At 41.8% G+C, this 14,011-nt stretch overlaps 1 protein-coding gene across 3 annotated transcripts in view; it reads right to left on the bottom strand.

Annotated features, from left to right (window-relative positions):
- The window catches only part of SYT1 (synaptotagmin 1), a 656,933-nt gene that overhangs the window by 427,525 nt on the left and 215,397 nt on the right, over positions 1-14,011 (bottom strand). The window lies entirely within an intron of this gene.

Raw genomic sequence — 14,011 nt, 5'->3', positions numbered from 1 at the left:
TGAAAGACCCATTGTATGACAAATCGTTCTACCACCATCAAGGATTTCAAATAACATCAACCTGTCATGGCTGAATTTACGGGGGGAGAAAGATTTGAAAGAAAAACCATTTGTCCATTTTGGGCAGTTGAGGAAGACCATCATTTGCAGATATAAATATGCAATTTGAAAGTTTAAAGGCAAAAAAATCAGAAAGAACTAAGGAATGTTTATTGAAATTTGAAAAGAAAAACAAATAAAAAAACTGGAAATATTAACTACAATAATTCATTCTAAGACATCCAAAAACTATTTCCAGTGTTCAGGTGATGCAAAGGAACCAACAGAGAAGCAGCACTGTCTGGTGGAAAGAGCACGGGTTGGTAGACAAAGGACTTGGGTTCTAATTCTGGCTCTGCCATTGTCCTCTGTGTGACCTTGGCAGGTCACATAACTTCTTTGTGTCTCAGTTATCTCATCTGTAAAATGGGGAAAACATAACATAACAACATAACATAACATAAAACATAACATAAAACATAACATATAACATAAAACGTAACATAACACATAAGAGAAGCAGAGTGGCTTAGTGGAAAGAGCCCGGGAGTGGGAGTCAGAGACTGTTGGTTCTAATCCTGGCTCTGCCACTTATCAACTGTGTGACTTTGGGCATGTCATTTCTCTGTGCCTCAGTTACCTCATCTGTAAAATGGGGATTAAAACTGTGAGTTCCATGTGGGACAACCTGATTACTTTGTATCTATCCCAGCGCTTAGAACAGTGCTTGGCACATAGTAAGCACTTAACAAAATACATCATTTTTATAATTAGCTTCTATGGGTCTCAGTTTTCTCATCTGTAAAATGGGGATTGAATCCTCCTTCCTCCTAGCTAGACTATAATCCCACTGTGGGTCAAGAAATGTGCCCAACCTGAATATCTTGTATCCACCCCAAGGGCTCAGTAAGCACTTAACCTATGTCTGCTTAAAATGTTTCAAAGCAATTTTGTTATGGATTTACTCACAAAAAAGTTGTTTCTTGTTGAATTACAGAGATTATAAAAATTATTGCTCAAAGGGCCTCTAAACTAACTAAATATCCTAGATTTACTATTTCAAGTCTTCTCTCCTAAGAGTAAACAGAAGTAAGAAAAGAGCTCAACATGATGACATTTTTGAAGTTAAATAAAATTACTCATTTTATTAAAAAAATAACAATTTGCTCTGATTTTCTTTGGGATACAGTATTTCCAATGCACAGTCACATAATACAAAGTAATCTTTCTCTGTTAAAGTTTTCTTACATTTTGACACTGCTTCAGGTTCTAACATGACTGTCTCTACTTACTTTTAAAAGTGACTTTTATATACCAGGCTTAAAATAGCCTTGTGAGATTTTGTATGGAACCACACATATAATGCTAACCTTCTCACTGTGCCTCAATCTCATCTATCTCACCACCGACCCCTCGCCCACGTCCTGCCTCTGGCCTGGAACGCCCTCCGTCCTCAATTGCGACCGACAAATACTCTCCCCCCTCTTCAAAGCCTTATTGAAGGCAGATCTCCCCCAAGATGCCTTCCCTTTCCTCCCCCCCATTTCCCCTTCTCCCACTCCCTTCTGCGTCACCTGACTCGCTCTGGTTGTTCAACCCCTCTCCCAGCCTCACAGGACATATGTACACACCTGTAATTTGTTCATTTAAATGAATGTCTGTCTCACCCCCTCTAGACTGTGAGCTTGTTGTGGGCAAGTGATTTGTCTATTTATTGTTGTATTGTACTCTCTTAAGCGCTTAGTAGAGTAGTCTGCACACAGTAAATGCTCAATAAATTTGATTGAAGAATGAATAATTAATCTGAAAACAATAAAGGGCTAGAGACAACAGGTGCCTAAATATGGACAATGATAGTCCAAAGACAGATAGATTGCATATGCAAATATACAAAATTAAGTTCTCATTCCAGAAAATGACTTTATCAATCAATTAATGACATTAATTGGACATTTACTTTGTGCAGAGCACTGCACTAAGTGCTTGGGAGAGTACAATACAACAGAGTTGGTAGACATAATCCCTGTCCCCAAGGGCTTTACAGTCTTAAAATAAAATAAAAATAAACTATGGATATGTACATAAGTGCTGTGAGTCTAAGGATGGAGTGACTATCATTCACTTATGATTATTCATTCATTCATTTATTCATTCATTCAATCATATATATTAAACGCTTACTGTGCAGAGCACTGTACTAAGCACTTGGGAAAGGAAAATGCAACAATGAAGAGTGACAATCCCTGCCCACAACGAGCTCACAGACCATCAAGAGAGTCTATCAATTATTTAAGGAGTAATAGTCCAATTGAATATTTTAGAGATCCACTGACTTTTTAAACTATAATATAAAATATAAAGAATAGGCTTTTATTATCTCCTCATTTCAGATTAATAAATTGAACTATTTGGTTAAACTTTTGTGCTACTTACACAAACTGAGCCAGTTATTAACAGTCAACTATGATTTGCAATAAATACTTTTTTTATTTAGTAATGATAGCTCAAATCTGTTCTCCATGTTTTTATCATTCATTCAATCATATTTATTGAGTTCTTACTGCGTGTAGAGCACTGTACTAAGCGCTTGGGAAGTACAATTCAGCAACAAATAGGGACAATTCCTGCTGACAATGGGCTAACAGTCTAGAAGCAATTACGGTATTAGTTAAGTGTTTACTATGTGCTGGGCACTGTTCTAAGCACTGTGGTAGATACAAGATATAATCAGGCAGGACACAATCCCTGTTCCATAGGGGGCTCAGAGTGTTCATCCCCACTTTACAGATGAGGGAACTGAGGCCCAAAGAAGTGAAGTGGCTCACCCAAAGTCACACAGCAGTCAAGTGAAGGAGCTGGGATTAGAACCCATCACCTTTTGACTCCACAGCCAGTGAACCCCACTGGACTGGGGCTGAGCCATGGGAGTGAAATCTTGGCGAGAGGTAGGGTCTACCGAGTTGCGACTTTTTACCTCAAACTACCCATAGAGAGGGGAAATATCCCTGGATGGTCTTTCTTTTGGTTCACTTTCTTTGCACATGCTCACTCTGAGGTATTTCTAACTTCTTCTTGACCTTCTTTCAGTCACATGTTCTTGGAGTTTATCCATATTCTCCATGGAGATCCTCTGAAGAGTTTAGCATCATCTATAAACTTGAAGATTTCATCGGACCCTCCCTCTTCAAGATCCTTTATGAAAATGTTAAATGAAACCTGTTCCTAGAATTGATCCCCAGAGAACTCAACTTTTTATATTTTGCAATCTAGTAAAATGCCGATATGTCATTATTCAATTCATTCATTCAGTTGTATTTACTGAACATTTACTGTGTGCAAAGCACGATACTCAGTGCTTGGGAGAGTACAATATGACAACAGACACATTCCCTGCCCCTAACGAGCTCACAGTCTAGAGAGGGAAACAAACATTAATATATGTAAATGAATAAACGAATTGCAAAAATATAAACAGATATAATACTATATTAATCTATCTGCATCCTATATTTAACTAGTTTTCTACCCTGACAGAATAGTCCTTTGTATATTATGATTTTCAGCTTTCTTTTTCATTCTGCCTTGACAAAGCCCTTTGAAAATCTAAATATATTATTCCACAGTCCCATTCTCTTCACATACCTACTGACCCTTAAAGAATTCAAGCCCTTATTGAGGCTTGGTTTTCGCTTTCACACACCATGATGTCTTTTCCCCACAGACTGTATTTTTCAAAGTGCTCACTGATCTGAAACTGAAGTTCAGATTCCAACAATATGCTAGGTATAGAAATAATACTCACCCAGCAAAATTAATTTTGTAACCGCTACCTTAAGTTTATTTGTGCCTGCAAACACTGAACAGTTATTAAGTCTCTGGGAAATACTAATGAATTGATACAGTGACAGAGAAACACCATACAAATCAAGCGTCTTGACACAGCAAGTGAGAACAGAGATAACCTAAAGTAGCAGGTAGTGCTAGCCACAGCCATGTAAAGGCATGCTCATTCAAAGCTGAGTAACATAGTAGCCAGAATTATATTCAGAAAATTTAAATTGTGCACAACAGAACTCCTCATCTTCCTACACAAAACCTGTCCTCCCTCAGACTTTCCCATCACCACACAACTAACCTCCCTGTTTCACAAGCTAGGAACCTTAGCATTATCCCCGACTCATCTCTCATTTCCACCCTTTCCTCTCCATCCAAACTGCTGCCATATGGATCTGAGCATCTATAACATCCTATCTTGACTACTCCATCAGCCTTCATACTCCCCGCCTGCTGTCTCTCCTCTCTCAGGTCCATACTTCATTCTGCTCCCTCGATCAATTTTTAAAACAACTACAAAATTAAGTCCACATCTCCCCACTCCTCAAAAACCTCCATTAGTGGCCCACCCATCTCATCAAACTAAAAATCTCTCCTATTGGCTTTAAGGCAACCGGTCCTATTTTACCTCACTAAATTCCTACTAAAATCCATACCACACATTTCCAACCTATTCACTGTATCTCAATCTTGTCTGTCTCACCACTGGGAAGCAGCATTGCCGGGTGAAAAAAGTATGGGCCTGGGAGTAAGAGGACCTGGGTCCTAATCACAACTCTGCTACCTGTTTGCTACGTGACCTTGGCCTAGTTACTTAACTTCTCTGTGCCTCAGTTTCCTCAACTGTAAAATGGGGATTCAGTACCTGTTCCCCATCTTAATTAAACTGTAGGCCCTGAGTGGGAGAGATACTGTGTCCACTCTGATTCAGTGGTATCTATCCAGTGTTCAGATCAGTGCTTGACACATTTAAAGTGCTAAAACAAATGTCATAACAATAATGACATGCATTTCATACCATCTTCTAGAATGTACACTCTTTGTGGGCAGGGAACATGTCTATCAACTCTGCTGTATATACTCTCCCAAGAATTTAGTACACTGCTCTGTAAACAATAAGTATTCAATAAATAGCATTGATTGACTTCTTCCCCACGTCCTCTATACGGGAATTCTCTCCTCCTTCACATCTGGCAGACCACCAGTCTTTCCCCATATTACATTTCCTTCCAAAGACCCTCCCGGACTAACCTCTTATTTTCCCACCCTATTTTCCCTTCTCTCTCTGTAACATCTGTGCAATTGGGTCGGTACATCTTAACCACTGTGGTATTCACCCCACCCCTAACCCCACAGCATTTATGTTCTTTGCCATTTACCTAATCTGTAATTTAATTTTATGTCGGTTTCACCCTCTAGACAATAAGCTCCATGTGTAAAGGAATCATATCTACCCCCTTGATTGTACTGTACTCTCCCAAGCGCTTAGCATAGTGTTCTATTCACAGTAAATGCTCAGTAAATACCACTGATTAATTGATCGATTTATTCTCAAGCCATGGGGGTTGACTTGTATATAAGGGAATCCTGCATGTGTATGTAGGTTCAGGTGAAAGAAGATATAGCATTCCAAGTAATTAATCTCAATTTCAGATAAATGCCTGATGAATTATTTCAGAGGAAAAGAGGCTCCATGGCTCCTTGCCCTCCCTGTAAGTCACAAGACTTAGTTCTAATCTTAGATCTGCCACTGACTCACTGTGTGACCTTGGTGCAGTCATTTAACCTCTCTGCTCCTATATTTTATTTGTGAAATAGAGATAATCCTGACCTCTCCTATAAGGTAATAATAAATGACTGCAGAACATAAATGCCCTATGGATGTTGAGTAAAACTGTAAAGGTTCAAATGCTAGCATCAGAATGATGTTTTGTTCATATATATCACTGAGTAAATACCAGTGGATGCTGAATTTTTTTTTGGCAACTACACGCTTAAATTGCACTCATCCTCACTTTAACATTTAAAGTACTTGTTTGTACATGGATATGATAGATGCATCAACATTTGGTGAATCTAAGCTATCAATTAGATTGACCAAATAAATCATTCTATCCTGATCCACCACTGTGGCTATAGTCCACAACAAGAGAATCTACTAACATCAAGCAACCCATTCCCATTCAGACGTTTGTAACCTTTAAGGAACAACTTTCCTTCTGGGAGCCGAGTATTGACTGAAGCAAATGTTAGGGGAAAAAAATGATTAAAACTGAGTGTTTAATACAATTGTGTATGTTTTGAAAGACAGTGGTAGATTCTGCCTCTAACTCTCTGAGAGAATGAAAGCATCATCAGTGGTCCTTGAATTATTTATAAAGGTGCTCCTATGTTCTACCACTGGTCATCAGATTGGACTCTTGAACCACACACATAAAGACATGGAGGTGATAATGAATTTCTTCCCTTCCACCCCCTCCACCCTGCTGCAACAGCAAGCTTGTTGTGGGCAGGGAATGTGTCTGGTTACTGTGATATTGTACTCTCCCAAGCACTTAGTACAGTTGGTTTTAGTAGGAAATCCATGAGGTAAGATAGGAAAGGCTGATCTGGTTGAGTGCTTTAAAGCTTATGGTAAGGAGTTTCTGTTTAAAGTGAGGGTGGATAGGCAACCACCGGAGGTTCTTGAAGAGTGGGAAAAGATAGACAGAACATTGTTTTAGAAAAATTATCCAGGCAGCAGAATGAAAAAAATGGACCTTTTCCTGTCTCTCCACAGACAGGAAGCAAAGAGGTAAGCCAGGAAACCAATGCAGTAAAGGGGATTATGATAAGGGCTTGGATAGGTATAGTTGCAGTTTAGATGGAAAGGAAATGAGAAAGAGTGTGAGAAGCAGTGAGAAGTCATGATAAGCTGTGTTGCCTAATGGATAGAGCATGGGCCTGGGAGTCAGAAGAACCTGGGTTCTAAGCCCAGCTCGGCCACTTGTCTGCCGTGTGACCTTGTGTATGTCACTTAACTTCTCTGACTCAGTCACCCCATCTGTAAAACGGGGATTAAGACTGTGAGCTCTATGTGAGACAAGAACTGTGTCCAACCTCATTAGCTTGCATGGAGAAGCAGCATGGCTTAGTGGAAAGAGCACGGGAGTCAGTGGTCATGGGTTTTAATCCCGGCACAACCACTTATCAGCTGTGTGACTTTGGCCAAGTCACTTAACTTCTCTGTGCCTCAGTTACCTTATCTGTAAAATGGAGATTAAGACTGTGAGCCCCACATTGGACAACCTCATCATCTTTTATTTACCCCAGTGCTTAGAACAGTGCTTGGCACATAGTAAGCATTTAACAAATACCATCTTCATTATTATTATTATCCATCCCGGTCCTTATTACAGTACCTGGCACATAGTAGGCACTTAACAAATAACATAAAAAAAAAGCTAATCAAATAAGCTCCATCCATTTGAAGGCTGTCATGGGATTCTGTTTCTCTGGGTATCAAATTATACACTGATATAAGAAAGAACCAAGAGGCAGAAGGCAGAATCAAGAATGCTAATATGTCTATCCTGCAGAAGATTCAAAGAGGAGAAGGCTGTAAAACATTCCTGTTCTTGAATGCTTGCCTGTAGTAATTGTGTTTACTGAGTGCTTATGGTGTGCAAAGCTCTGTATTAACACTTGGGAGAGTACAATATAATGGAGTTGGTTCCCTGCCCACAATTAGCTTACAATCTAGAGGATGTATACTATTGATTAATAGGTACGGCTGTGGTTAGAACATAGTGTTTAATCATTTCCTCCTCTGGCTGCCAGCAGACTGAGCTGCTAAACTTGTTCTGAACACTGTTACTTTGGAGGGTTGTTCCACAGTTAGACTGAAAATAGGTTCACAATAGATACAAGAATGCAAAGTAAATTAATCAAGTAGGTCCTCCTGGGGCATTGAATGGAATTTGATCTGAACACTTGGTCAGATGTGCTCTGGAATGTTCCTATTTTGGGGCAGATTCTTAAGGGCAAAAATTAAGGTAAAAATAGTAAAACTTATGGTATTGGTTAAGTACTTACTATGTGCCAAGCATAGTTCTAAACTTTGGAGTAGATATAGCTTATTGAACGTGGCTTAGTAGAAAGAGCACAGGCTTGGGAGTCTAGGTCGTGGGTTCTAATCCTGGCTCCACCACTTGTCAGTTGTGTGACTCTGGGCAAGTCACTTAACTTCTCTTTGCCTTAGTTACCTCACCTGTAAAATGGGGATTAAGACTGTGAGCCCCACGTGGGACAACCTGATAAACTTGTATCTAACCCAGGGCTTAGAACAGTGCTTGGCACACAGTAAGAACTTAGCAAATACCATTATTATTATTATTATTATTATTAATCAGGTTGGATATAGTCCCTGTTCCACATGGGGCTCACAGCCTAAGTAGGAGGGAGAACAGGCATTTACATACCCATTTTATAGATGAGGAAACTGGAAACCGACAAGTTAAACCACTTGCCCCAGTTCACACAGCAGGCAAATAGCAGAGCTAGGATTAGAGACGCAGCGTGGCTCAGTGGAAAGAGCATGGGCTTTGGAGTCAGAGGTCATGGGTTTGAATCCTGGCTAGGCCACTTGTCAGCTGTGTGACTTTGGGCAAGTCACTTCACTTCTCGGTGCCTCAGTTACCTCGTCTGTAAAATGGGGATTAAGACTGTGAGCCCCACGGGGAACAACCTGATTCCCCTGTGTCTATCCCAGTGCTTAGAACAGTGCTCGGCACAAAGTAAGTGCTTAACAAGTACCAACATTATTATTATTATTATTAGAAACCAGATTCCCAAACCTCTATTCATGTCCCCTACTACCTTATCGTGCTAATTTCCCACAACCAGTCTGCAAACTGCAGTCCTCTAATGCCAACCTATTCTCTGTCTGTCCTTTAATCTTGTCCTCCTCACTGCCGACCCCTTGCCCACATCCTCCCCCAGGCCTGGAACTCCCTCCCTGTCCATATCTGAAAGCCCACACTCTCCCCACTTTCAAAGTCCTCCTGAAATGACATTTTCTCCATGAAGCCTTCCCTGATTAAAATGTTCATTTCCCCTACCTGCCATTCCTCTGTTTGCCAATCTTTTCAGAATCTGTAATCCTTCGGCACTTAATATTCACTCCTCCCTCAGAACCACAACATTTATGTACATATCCTTATACTCTACAAGCTCTCCTTTCTGTAATTTGTATTAATGGCTGTTTTGCTCTCTTAGACTGTAAACTCTTTAAAGTCAGGGATCGTGCCTTCTAGGTCTCTAGACCATAAGCTCACTGTGAGCAGGGAATGTATTTGCTTATTATTATATTGTACTCTCCCAAACTCTTAGTACTGTGCTCTGCACACAGTGCGGGCTCAACAAATACTGCATTATTGTTTCTCGAGCAGTCCATCAGTTGTGTTTCCTGAGAGTAGATCACTGCACTAAGCACATAGGAGAGTATAATATAGTAGAGTTGAGAGACAATCCCTGCCCACAGGAGTACAAAGTGCTAGGTGTGGTATTCAGTAGTGCTAGGTGTGGTATTCAGTACACAGCAAATGCTCAATAAACACCTCTGATTATCAGACAAAACTCTGGGTTTCTTGGGTCAATGTCTGCCCCAGAATAGCTGGGCTGTATTGCACATATGAGTGCAGCAGAGGTACAATACTCAGAGGTCAAACACACGTACAGAAGTCGATATTTACGAAGGCTTTAATAACTAAAAATCGGTGTGATGTAATTGAAATGGACAATGTGCTCCTAAAATAATAAGAAAGTTATCACAGCTGTTAAAGTTAGAGGAAAAACAATATAACTGACAATAAAGCAAATACTTGAGCTAAAATGGCCCCGATGATATACCCACAGCAAAGCAATGGATCACACATGATGAAAACTCAGTGAAATAGGAAAATGCTGGAAGACTTGTCCAGATCCCACTACTGTGGCTCAGGTAAAAGGGAAGAGATTCTGGTTTTCTCCTTGGTCAGCTCTCACTCTAAATGCTACTGGATTCTATTTCCAAAACAAGACCACCAGAATCTTCTCTTCTCCCTCACTCTTGCACTTTGATGTGCACTTTTATTCATCCCCACCTTCAATCCCAAAGCACTTGTACACATATCTGTAATTTATTTCTATTATCGTCTGTCACCCCTTCTAAGCTGAAAGTTCCTCGTGGGCAGGGAACAGGTCTACCAATTCTGTAATACTCTCCCCAGTGCTTAGCATAGTGCTCTGCACAAAGCAAATACTCAATATATATGATTGATTGATTTGCATACCCCAAATTGGCTGAGATCTTTCAGAGACTAATCATCCCAAGTCAGAACCTGGCAGGGTCTCTTCCTGGAGCAAACGACCATTTGCCTGTTATATATAATCCTGTCTTATGCTGTCGAGTCGTCTCGACCCATAGTGACACCACAGACACATCTCTCCCAGAATGTCCCACTTTCATCAGTAATCATTCTGAGAGTATATCCGTAGAGTTTTTTTGGTAAAAATATGGAATCGGTTTACCATTGCCTCCTCCCGGCAGTAAACTTGAGCCTCCACCCTCAACTCTCTCCCATGCCGCTGCTGCCCAGCACAGGTGAGTTTTGACTTGGAGCAGATTGCCTGCCACTTGCTAGCCTCTACCCAAGCTAGGAATGGAATGGATAGGCCTCTGCTTGATTCTCCCTCCCCGAGTTGAGATTGGTAGGGTACTGGAAACTCTCCAGGTGTGACCCTGAGAGAGGGTCATTCATTTATTCAATAGTATTTATTGAGCGCTTACTATGTGCAGAGCACTGTACTAAGCACTTGGAATGTACAATTTGGCAACCGATAGAGACAATCCCCGCCCATTGACGGGCTTACAGTCTAATCGGGGGAGAAAGATGGAGAAAAACAAGGCCACTTGATCGCAATAAATAGAATCCAGGGGATGTACACATCATTAACAAAATAAATAGGGTAATAAAAATATATACAAATGAGCGCAGTGCTGAGGGGAGGGGAAGGGAGGAGGGGAGGAGCAGAGAGAAAGGGGGGAAAGGGGGCTTAGCTGAGGGGAGGTGAGGAGGGGGCAGAGTGGGAGCAGAAGGTCATATATAATAGAATAGAATATATTATCAATTCTTTGCAGTGTTCTAATTTTGCTACCTCCATGAAGCGGGGATATATGCTCATATTTTAGGGGCAGCAGCATGGTATAGTGGAAAGAGCACAGACCTGGGAATCAGAGGACCTGGGTTCTAATCCTTGCTCTGCTACTTCTCTGTTGTGTATCTTGGGCAAGTCACTTAACTTCTCTGTGCCTCAGTTTTCTCATCTGTAAAATGGGGATTAAATACATGTGCTATCTCCTTAGAGACAGTGAGTGCCTCTTGGGAAAGGGGCTGTGTCTGGTCTGATTATTCTTTACCTACCCCACTGCTTAATATGGGGTTAAGTCCCTACAGTATGCCCAGCACAGTTCTTTACCATTATCACAATCATTACTTAAAATTTAATAATTGACAATTGATAACAATATCCATCATTTATCATAAACACACATACGGAAACATTCTTACAGACTTCACCACGGTCAGCCTGGAATCCTTTCCTCGTGACCTCTCAGCGGCCTTTGACGCTGTCGACCACCCCTTCTCCCGGAAACATTATCCATCCTTGGATTTACTGACACTGTCTTCTCCCGGTTCTCCTCCTATCTCTCTGGCTGCTCATTCTCAGTCTCTTTTGTGAGCTCCTCCTCTGCCTCCCACCCCCTATGAGGGCTCCTCAAGGCTCAGTTCTGGATCCCCTTCTATTATCTATCTATTCCCATTCACTTGGAGAACTCACTTGCTCCCATGGCTTCAACGACCACCTTAATGCAGATGATACCCCAATTTACATCTCCAGTCCTGATCTCACTCCCTCTCTACAGTCTCACATTTCCTCCTGTCTTCAAAACAACCCTACTTGGATGTCCTGCTGTCCCCTCAAACTTAACATGTCAAGAACAGAGCTCCTATCTTCCCACCCAAAGCCTGTCCTTTCCCCGATCTTCCCATCACTGTAGACAGCACCACCATCCCTCTTACCTCACAAGCCTGTAACCTTGGCATTATTCTTGACTTCTCTCTCTCACTTAACCCACGTATTTCATCTATCACTAAATCCTGACAGTCAACTTCCACCACATGGCTAAAATCTTTCCTCTCCATCCAAACTGCTACCGAGTTAATCTAAGCACTTATCCTATCCTGCTTTGACTACTGTAACAACCTCCTTGCTGACCTGTCTGCCTCCCTTCTACCCCCAGTCCAGTCCACATTTCATTCTGCTGCCTGGATCATTTTTCTACAAAAACATTCAAGCCATATTTCTCCACTCATCCAGAACTCCAGTGGTTGCCCATCCAGCTCTGCATCAGACGGAAACTACTTACCATCATCTTTAAAGCAGTCAATCGCCATTCCCCCTCCTAGCCCACCTCACTATTCTTCCACTACAACCCAGTCCACAAACTTCATTCCTCCAATGTTAACCTTCTCACTGTACCTCCATCATGTCTCCTGTGCAGCTGACCTCTCACCCACATCCTGCCTCTGGCTTGGAATGTCCTTCCTCCTCACATCAAACAGACAATCACTCTCCCCATTTTCAAAGTCTTACTGAAGGCACCGCTCCTCCAAGAGGCTTTCCTTGACTAAGCCCTCTTTTTCCCTTTCTTCAATTCCCTTCAGTGTTGCCCTGACTCGCTCCTTTTGTTCATCCCCCCTCCCAGTCCCACAGCACTCAGTGGATAAAGCACGGGCCTGGGAGTCAGAAGGTCATGGGTTCTAATTCTGGATCCACCATATGTCTGCCATGTGACCTACTTTACTTCTTGGTGCCTCAGTTACCTCATCTGAAAAATGAGGATTGAGGCTGTAAATCCCACAGGGGACAGGCACTGCATCCAACCTGATTTGCCTGTAGCCACCAAGCGCTAAGAACAGTGTTTGGCACATAGTAAGTGCTTAACAAATATCACAATTATGATTATTATTACTATTATGTCTGTAATTTATTTATTTATATTAATGTCTGTCTCCCCATCTAGACTGTAAGCTTGTTGTGGGCAGGGAGTATATATTGTACTCTCTCAAGGACTTAATATAGTACTCTGCACATAGTAAGTGCTTAATAAATACGATTGACTGACTGACAGTGGCCCCAGAATACCGACACCATCCTTGCTGGCCCTCTCAAGCTGCCTGGGTGGACTGGAGGCAGGTGGACATTAGTCCTCCCAAGAAGCCACAGGACAAGGGCAAGAGGAACCACCTGTCCCGAGCCCCAAATCTGGTCGGACACAGTCCCTGTACCGAATGAGCTCACAGTCTTAATTCTCATTTTACAGATGAGGTAAATGACGTGCTGAGAAGTGATGTGACTTGCCCAAGGCTACAGAGCAGAGAGGTGGTAGAGCTGGGATTAGAACCCATGACCTCCTGACTCCCAGGTCCGTACTCTACCACCGTACCATGCTGCTTTCCATAATGAGTTGGTAGATTTTGTTTCAAGCCTGCCCATGAAATGTAGGACCATCTCAAATGCATCCAAACATTACCCATCCTTGGCTTTACTGACACTGTCTTCTCCCAGTTCTCCTCCTATCTCTCTGGCTGCTCATTCTCAGTCTCTTTTGTGGGCTCCTCCTCTGCCTCCCACCCCCTATGAGGGCTTCTCAAGGCTCAGTTCTGGATCCCCTTCTATTCTCTATCTATTCCCATTCACTTGGAGAACTCACTTGCTCCCATGGCTTCAACGATTTTTTTAAATGGGCCAGACATTGTACTAAGTGCTGGGGTAGTCAAGCAAATCAGGTCGGATCAAATCTAAGTCCCACGTAGGGCTCACAATCTTAATCCCCATTTAATAGAAGTGGTAACTGAGGGAAAGATAAGTGACTTATCTAAGGTCACATAACATACAAATGGCGGAGTCGGTATTAGAAGCTGGGGCCTCTGACTCTCGGGCCCGTCCTCTATCCACGAGGCTACGCTGCTTTTCAATGTTCTTTTTTCCACTAGGTTGAAGCATTATCAATTCATATCAGCAGGTATAGTAGACATGCACAAAAATCAAAGAG

Source organism: Ornithorhynchus anatinus, chromosome 14 (genome assembly GCF_004115215.2).
Source record: "Ornithorhynchus anatinus isolate Pmale09 chromosome 14, mOrnAna1.pri.v4, whole genome shotgun sequence".
Lineage (NCBI taxonomy): Eukaryota > Metazoa > Chordata > Mammalia > Monotremata > Ornithorhynchidae > Ornithorhynchus > Ornithorhynchus anatinus.
The sequence above is the reverse complement of the archived record's forward strand: the minus strand, read 5'-3'. Positions and strand labels throughout refer to the sequence as shown.